The sequence below is a fragment of the Puma concolor genome, chromosome F2, assembly GCF_028749965.1.
Source record: "Puma concolor isolate L17-30 chromosome F2, mPumCon1.1.hap2, whole genome shotgun sequence".
Classification (NCBI taxonomy): domain Eukaryota; kingdom Metazoa; phylum Chordata; class Mammalia; order Carnivora; family Felidae; genus Puma; species Puma concolor.
In genome coordinates this window covers 1,274,406-1,282,099 of record NC_141684.1, presented here as the reverse complement: position 1 = coordinate 1,282,099, position 7,694 = coordinate 1,274,406, and positions in this window count along the sequence as shown.

Below are 7,694 nucleotides of genomic sequence, written 5' to 3'. Positions count from 1 at the left end.
GCCCCCAGGCCCCTCCCAAGGGGGCCCCAGAGGGCGGGGAGGCTTTCGTGGTGTGGCGGCCCCAGGCGGTGGAACCCAGAGGGTGTCTCCACTGCTGGGGGGCGGGGGGAGTCGGGATGCAGGGGTCAGGAAGGAGGGGCAAGGCTGGGACGGGAATAGAGAGTGCTAGGGCCCAGGGCAAGGGTCGGATCCCTCCAGGGTTGGGGCTTGAGGGCACTCGGGAGCCACAGGGGCGTCAGCCCGTTGGGGTTGAAAAGGAAGGCCCGGAGGCCCCCACTGGAGACGCGGGGGGGGGGGGGGGGTGTGGGCGCCCCTGGCGGCTGTGTTAAAACCCTCCCGCCTGCGGCGCCTGGGAGGCTCATCGGTTGAGCATCCGACTCCCGATCTTGGCTCAGGTCGTGATCTCACGCTTCGTGAGATCGAGCCCCGTGTCGGGCTCTGCACTGACAGCGCGGAGCCTGCTTGGGATTCTCCCTCTCCCTCTCCCTCTGCCCCTCCCCTGCTTGCACACTCTCTCTCAAAATAAATCAATAAACTTATAAAAAATAAATACAACCCCTCCCGTCTCTGGAAGTGGTGGGTTCTGCCCCCTGGGGCCAGTGCCCTGCCGAAAAGGGGCCAACCCTGGTCTCGCAGTCCAGCTGCGCCACCCTCCACCCCCACCCCGCGCCAGTGACCTCAGGCCAGTCCCGGGCTTCTCTGCACCCTCGCCCTGCTCTGTAAGACCGGTCATTGCCACCTCCAGGCCTATCGCCAGGAGGCCACCAGGTCACACAGATCTGGCACCTGGCGCGTGCTGGACACCTCACGGTGTCCCTTCTGGTCTTTCTCGGGGGACACGGTGGGAGGGAGGGCAGTAAGGGGAGGATCCACAGGAGAGGCGGAGAAGCCAGTCCCCGGCCAGCCAGGACCAGGACGAAGTGGCCGCAGGGCTGGAGAGGGAGGAGCCCGCCCCCAGAGGGGCTGCGAAGGGAACGGCCGGCAGGGTGGGACGCGCGGCGGAAGCAAGTCCCAGGGCGGCCGGTGCGTCTGTCTGGGAAGGCGGCGGCCCAGTGAAGGGGAGCCTTTGACCCTGGAATGCTGACCCCAGCGGGCCTCAGGGCACCTAACCAGGGTGTTGCCAGGAAAGGGCGCCAGAGTCAGGGAGGCCCGCGTGGAGGAGGTGGCGAGGCTCGGGGAGCCCCAGGGCCCAGAGGGACAGCAGGAGGGCGCCGCGCTGGGCGGCTGGAAGGTCCCCGGCCTCCCTCCGCGCCCTCCGGCCCAGCCTTCTGGGCTCCCGGGGCGGTCGGGCAGAGGGGGCGTCTCGGCTGCTGGGCTGAGCGTGAAAGCCCACGCCCCCTCCCCCGCCGCCCAGAAACTCGCCTCCTCGTAAATCCCGTCCCCCCCAACCCCCAAGAGAAAACTGCAGCCGTGTGGCCTCTGAGGCTCGGGTCTGAGTGCCCTAGAAATCCAGGTTCTCGGCCCGCCCAGGGGCCCCGGGAATGTGCATTTTAGCAGGATCCGGCAGCAGTGCACAAGGGAGGAGGTGGAGGAGGGAGAGAAGGGGGGAGGAAGAGGAGGAAGTAAGGGGGAGGTGGGCGAACAGGGAGCCGAGAGCGCGGAGGGGGCGGACCAGTGAGGTGCGCCCCGCGGGGCGGGAGGCCTGGCTGAGCCCGGGGACGCCGGGCGGGTCCGGGATTCCCAGGCCCGCCCCTTGCCCCGGCCCCGCCCCCGGTCCCCGTCGGCTCTCCGCCGCCGCAGGCTAATCGGCTGTGACAGCTGGAGCCCTCGGCAGCTGAGCGGTGTCACTGCGAATTAGGCAGGCGCTGAGCCCGCCAACAGCAAATTACTCGTCACTGCTCCGCTGGTGCAGGGGCCGCGAGCGCGCGTGTGCGTGTGCGTGTGCGCGCAGGATGGGCGTCCGTGCACAGCCCCCTCGTCCCGTCTTTCCGGACAGGTGTGAAAAGCTCCCAGCCCTTCGCACCTCCCTGCGGACCTCCGCCCTCGCCCGTCCCAGCAGAGGGGACACTGAGCCTCTCCCTGACCTCCGCGTCCAGCCTCCCTCCTCTGGCCCTGCCCGCTCCCCAGCCCTCCGGAGCCGTCCCTCGGGGAAGTGTCTTGGGACCCTGGGGCCCGGGCCAGCACCCCTCCTGAGGGAGCGCTGACTCTAAGCACCCTCTCTAAGCGGAGGGGAGGGGACGCGGCCCTGCTCCTCCACCAGCCAGGCTGCTCCCTACAGCTCACACGCCCCCCTCCCTGCCCCTTCCCTGCTCAGAGCCGCCGCCACCCCTCTGGGCCCCAGTCAGCGTCCAGCCCGTTCATCTCTTCTTAACCACCCTCGCCAGGTCCCTCCACCTGTTCCCGCCGGGTCGGGGCTGGGTCTCTGCCACCCGCCCTTTCCTCAGCTGCCTCCCTGCGGCCTCTGCCCCGGGGCCCAGCTGGCTGCCGCCCTCCAGGATGGGCCGCATCGGAGGCTCCCGACTGACAAATTCCCAATCTCTTCCCGCCTCCTGGAACAGGCACACAGTAGGCGCCTAATCAATAGTTTTGTGTGAATGAATGAGCCCTCCTCCCACTGTCATGGCCAACAGATTTCTCAAGGCCAGCGTTCCTGGGGCAGCGGGGTGCAGGTGTCCCCGTGGGCACCGGTCTGGGCCGGGAGAGGAGAGGCTGGACTCTGTGGCTCGGTAATTGCTGAGCGTGCAGCCAGGCCCAGGGAGGTGACAGAGCAGGTCCAGAGCAGCAGGCGGGGCTGGGGGCCCTTCCCTGTCCGCCCGCCGTCCCCTCAAGTGCTGGGGACAACCCAGCTTGTCCCACCTCCGCGGCTGGCTCAAAGCCTCCCGGAGCAGCTAGAGGGGAGGAACCCCAGGCTCCACTGGGCTCTGGGGACAGGCTAGCTTCCTTCTAATGCCCACAGCGCTCCCAAGTCCCCAGACCCTGGGCCAGAGGGTCTCATGCATGGCCACAGACTAGGGGTGGTTTGACCTTCCTTGAGACCCAGGAGGGGCCACCAGCCCCAGGCTCCAGGTCCTGGCCGGTAGGCAGGTCACACAGCCCTGGCCCCTGCCCATTCCCCATCTGCAGGCAGGCCTCTGAGCCCTTCCAGGCTGCCGCGTGGGCCTGGCCCAGGGCTGCACCCGGTACCCCCTGAGTGGGTGAGCCCTGAACACACGGCCTCCAGTCAGCGCAACTGGTGATGGTCCCAACGGAGGCGGGGCTGGGCTGGGCTTTGTGGCACATCCATCCCCAGGGGTTGGGCGAGCCTAGGGAGGGCTTCTGCTCTTGGAGCCAGGCGGCAAGGAACAGGGCCTCTCTCCTGAAGGGTGTCTGGGCCCGCACTGGTGGCTCTGAGGAGGCGGGCTGGGACAGAGGCAGCAGAGCCCAGGGCAGGTGGGGAGGGCCGCGGGGTCCCGGGGTCAGGGGCAACCAAGCCGGTGGTGGCTGAGGGTGACTCCTCCCTGGGTGGCTGGAGTCAGAGCCCATGAGGCCACATGGCCAGGATATGGGGTGAAGGGACCAGGACAGACAAAATCCACGGGGCCCGTGTGTGCAGGTCATGAGTGAGCATGTGTGTATTCCTGGGCACGTGTGGCCGTGTGCGTGTGCGTGTGTGTGTGGGGAGGGGAGGGGTGTCTAGGTCTGTGCATTTGCCTACACACATGGCCACGTCTGCACGCACATACGTGTCTGTTTCTGTCGCCCAGATCTCTGCACGCCTGCCTGTGTGTGCCCGTCCTCAAGGGGGAACGCTGGGGAAGAGGCCACCCTCGGAGCCAGCTATAAATAGGAAACCAGACAGGGGCCCTCGGACGGCACCGGCTGCGACAGGCAGGACTCGAGTGGCCATGGAGAGAGGCTGCAGGCCGCGGACAGAAGTGGGGGGCCCCCAGTACAGAGCAGACCTGGGGCCCACCGAGGGCCAGCAGCTGGGATCTGGGGCCGGGGCTGGGCTCAGTCATCTCAGACCTAGAGTTTTCCCCGGAACCCTCAGCCAGCTGGAGGACCAGGGGGCAACTGCGCTGTGTGTGTGTGCGTTTGGGGTGTAGGTGCCCTGCAGACGTGCGGAGGATGAAGCTCTGTGTGGGGGTGGGGGGCCTGGGATAACGCTGCCCCCAGAGGCTGCTGGGCAGGGGCACGGCCAGGACGGGTGGGCGGTCTCAGCTCAGGCAGCTCCCTGGCTCCTGGTGGGGTGGCTGTGGCCCAGCATGGGGGGGGGGGTGGTGGTTCCAGTGGGTCGTGAGCGCAGCTGCCCCAGGTAAGGGTGTGGCAGAGGGACCTCCGGTGGGGCAGCCGCGCAGGGACCAGTTTACACGTGGTGACCACACGTGGCACCGAGCCTATGCACGTGGAGTCCGTGTTTGTGACGGGGGCACGCACGGCAAGCATGGACTCCCCCAGCCCCCCCCCCAACTCAGGTCTGTACCCGCGGTCCCTCTCGCACCTCCCTGTGGCCTGAGGGTTCCCTGGGAACGGAACCCTCCTGTCACCCTCTAGGTGGCCTGGATGTGCCCAGACGTCCCAGCCCATGGCTTTGATTGGCAGACCCACAGCCCCCCTCCTCCCTTTGGCAGGCGCTCCAGTCTGACCCACTCGCGTGCCCAGTGAGTCTCCCTCTGAAGCTCTGGGCGGGGCTGTCATCTGGGTCCCTGCCTGGTCCCTGCAGGGCCTGGCCCAGAGAAGGGGCTCTCGACAGAATGAAGTGACACAGGAGTAAATGAATGAGTGCCCCCTAAGCAGCGGGGGGGGGGGGGGGGGAAGGGGGGGCGCGGGGGCGGAGGGCAGGGTGCCTGGAGGCCCCAAGGCCAAGATGTTCCCATTCCACCCGAGAGAGGGTTGCTGGGGCCTCCTCTGGGAGGGCAGAGGACGGACAGGGTGAGCTGAGTGGCTGAGGCCAGGGTGCCACGAGGGCCCCCTTCCACATCCACACAGAGGGTGCCGGTCACCCCTCTCGGGGGGGGGGGCGCCGGGCCCCGGGTGCTGAGTGGAGGCTTGTCCTGGAGCCTGGGCAGCGCTGTCACTCCTGCTCCTGGCCCAGGCCCCCTGGCTGCCCTGCTTCCCCTCACACCTCTGGCCCAGCGGCTCCGAGCTACCACTGCCCCCCTCCCCTGTCGCCTGCAGGCTCCTCACAGATGCACCATCACACCCAGGACCCCCCAAGGGGGGCAGAGCTGTGAGGCCTCTGATTCTCACCGTTCCGAACCCTCTCCGGTGCCCGCCAGGCCCCCAGTCTAGCCCCTCCCGAGAGGCCTGGCCTGCTGGGGCCCCAGCACCGGTCAGCCCTGCACTCCCACCGAGCGGGCACAGGACAGCTCCGCGGCCAGAGGGCTTTCCCCATATAGGCTGTTTGCCCAGGAAAGGATCTGTCCCTAAACACAAAAATAAGCACACCTCCTGCCTCCCGCAGTGGTTTCCCTGTTCTCCAGCCGCATTTTATCCTGGGGCAAAACCGGAAAGAAGGAAGGGGGGTCGCGGGGGGGGGGGGGGGGAGGAAGGAATGAAAGAGAAACGGGGAGGATGGGGGGAGGAAGAAAAGAGAAGAAGAAAGTGAAACAAGGCCAGTGGCGCCGTGACCCAGGACGGCATGTGCGGACGGCCCTCTTCCCCCCGGGGCCCGGAGCCCGATCCAGGCTCTCAGGTGCTGGGATCCGGGAGGGAGGCCGGGGTGCCGCGGGGAGAGCGCTGAGCGCAGCTCCCTGCCTGCCGCTACCTCCTGGAAAAGACAGTTCCTGAGCCAGGCTTCCCGTCTGGTCCTCGATCCTTTCTCTGCCGGAGGAAAACTCGCTCTTCGGGCAGCAACAGCGAACACTAAGGTGTCCTCGGCGAGAACCGGCCAGCAGACCCGCCCGTGCGGGAGGGGACACCCCCGGCCACTGGCGGTCCTCTTGAGTCCTTGGGGTCCCCGTCCTGAAGCGGGCTGGGCCGTGGGGTGCTGGTGGCCCCCCCCACCCCGTGCTGCGGCCTCCTCCGCACCTGGTCCTTGAGTTCATTCCTGCGCCCCCACATTTCCACTCGTCTCCGCATCACTAGACATCGTGCTCCCCTCCTGAGGGCTCCAGATCTCAGCCGCGGGGTGGGGGGACTTTGCTCACACCCCCCACAGACACCCAACCTTCTTGCTACAAGTTTTATTCTAAGGCAGACGGGGAGGCGACAGCACCTTCCGATGGAGACAAGAGGACCCTGCGCCCCGCACGGAACTGCAGCCGCCCCGACCCGGGAGGGCCTTCGCTGTCTCCAACAGGAGAGCCTCGCCGCGCACCCGGGGCGCCCTGCTGAGGGTGGCCGCCCGAGAGCTCGTCCTTCTAAACATGCGGACCACAGACGTTCACCTGCCTCGGTCCCATTGCAAAGGTTGGGGGTAGTCAATGAGGTCCGGCGGCTGCCCAGGACCCTTTAGGGTCCAGGCCTTGCCCTTTAGAAGACAGAGGCCAGGCCACCCCTCGGGCGGGAGACCGGGGGCTCGGAAGGACTGGGGACGAACGAGCACTTGCCACCAGCATGCAATGGCGCTGCGTGTGGAGTCACCACCGAGGCCCCAGGCCCCGCTCCCTCAATCCCGCCTCAGTGGGAGCCTTGCTCCCCACGGGGCAGCCCCAGAGGGTGAGGGGGCGGCCGGCTTCGGGGTCCAGCGGCTGACAGCAGCCTCGGCCACCACTCTGCTCGGCTTCCCCGCTCGGCCCAGGCGGGTGGCCCAGAGCTAAGGCAGGGCCCTGTCCAGGGACCCCCTTTTCTTTCCAGTCAGGGAGAAATATGGCAAAAATGAAAGCCACAGAAAAACCAACCAGGCTCCGGTGACTTTGGGATCTAAACGGATTTATTTTGTGTGTGTTTTTTCCCCCCTTTCCTCAGCTTCGTAGCAAATGAAAAAATGATCCAACAAAACCCAACAACACAAGAAAACTTTGAACGACTTACGGCGTCTCTGCTCAGAGCGCCGGGCGGGAGCAGGCCCCGGGAGGAGCGCAGGCCCCGCGGGTGTCCAGGGGCCTGGCGGTCTGCAGGGCTCACATCGCCAGTGGCCACGCTAACTCCTCTCCGCGGGCTAGTCCAAAAAGCCACTGGGGCTTTTTAAAAGATTCCACAAACAAAACGAAACGCAATTTAAATTAAAATAAAAACACTTTCTTCACTCGCCCCCATGCCGGGAGGTTCAGGCTGAAACCTCCTCTTAAAAAAAAAAATTTTTTTTTTTTTTTTTGCTAGAAATACTGTGCATTACTTTTTTTTTTTTTCTTCTCTTTCACTTCTCTTGAAGATTAAAATAAGATATATTTCCCCAGGAGTCATAAATACGATCTGGTGCATAGAGAAATATCAGCAGGGGGTCCGGGCCAGCCCCCACCCGCAGAGCGCGGCGACCCCCCACCCCCCTCCCCCCCCCCCGTGAGTACTGTAGGGCAGCAGGACTGAACACGGCATAGGTAATACTCCTTGGCTTCAATCTCTAGGGGACGCCGGTGGCAGGGTGGGGGGCAGGCGGGCAGGAGGGCAGGCAGGGACCGGGCCCCTCCGAGCGAGCGACACATGCTGGGACACGCGGACGTCCGAGGGCGGACCCCGGCCGGGAACGAGGGGGCTTCCTCCGGGGTTTTCTTTCCTAATCACCGAGCAAAATAAATAGAGATACTTCGAAAATAAGATCGCTTTAAAAAGGAGTAGTAAAAAAGGGCAAGAAGGCGGGGCGGCAAAGACAGGCGGGGGGGGGGGGGGGTCGC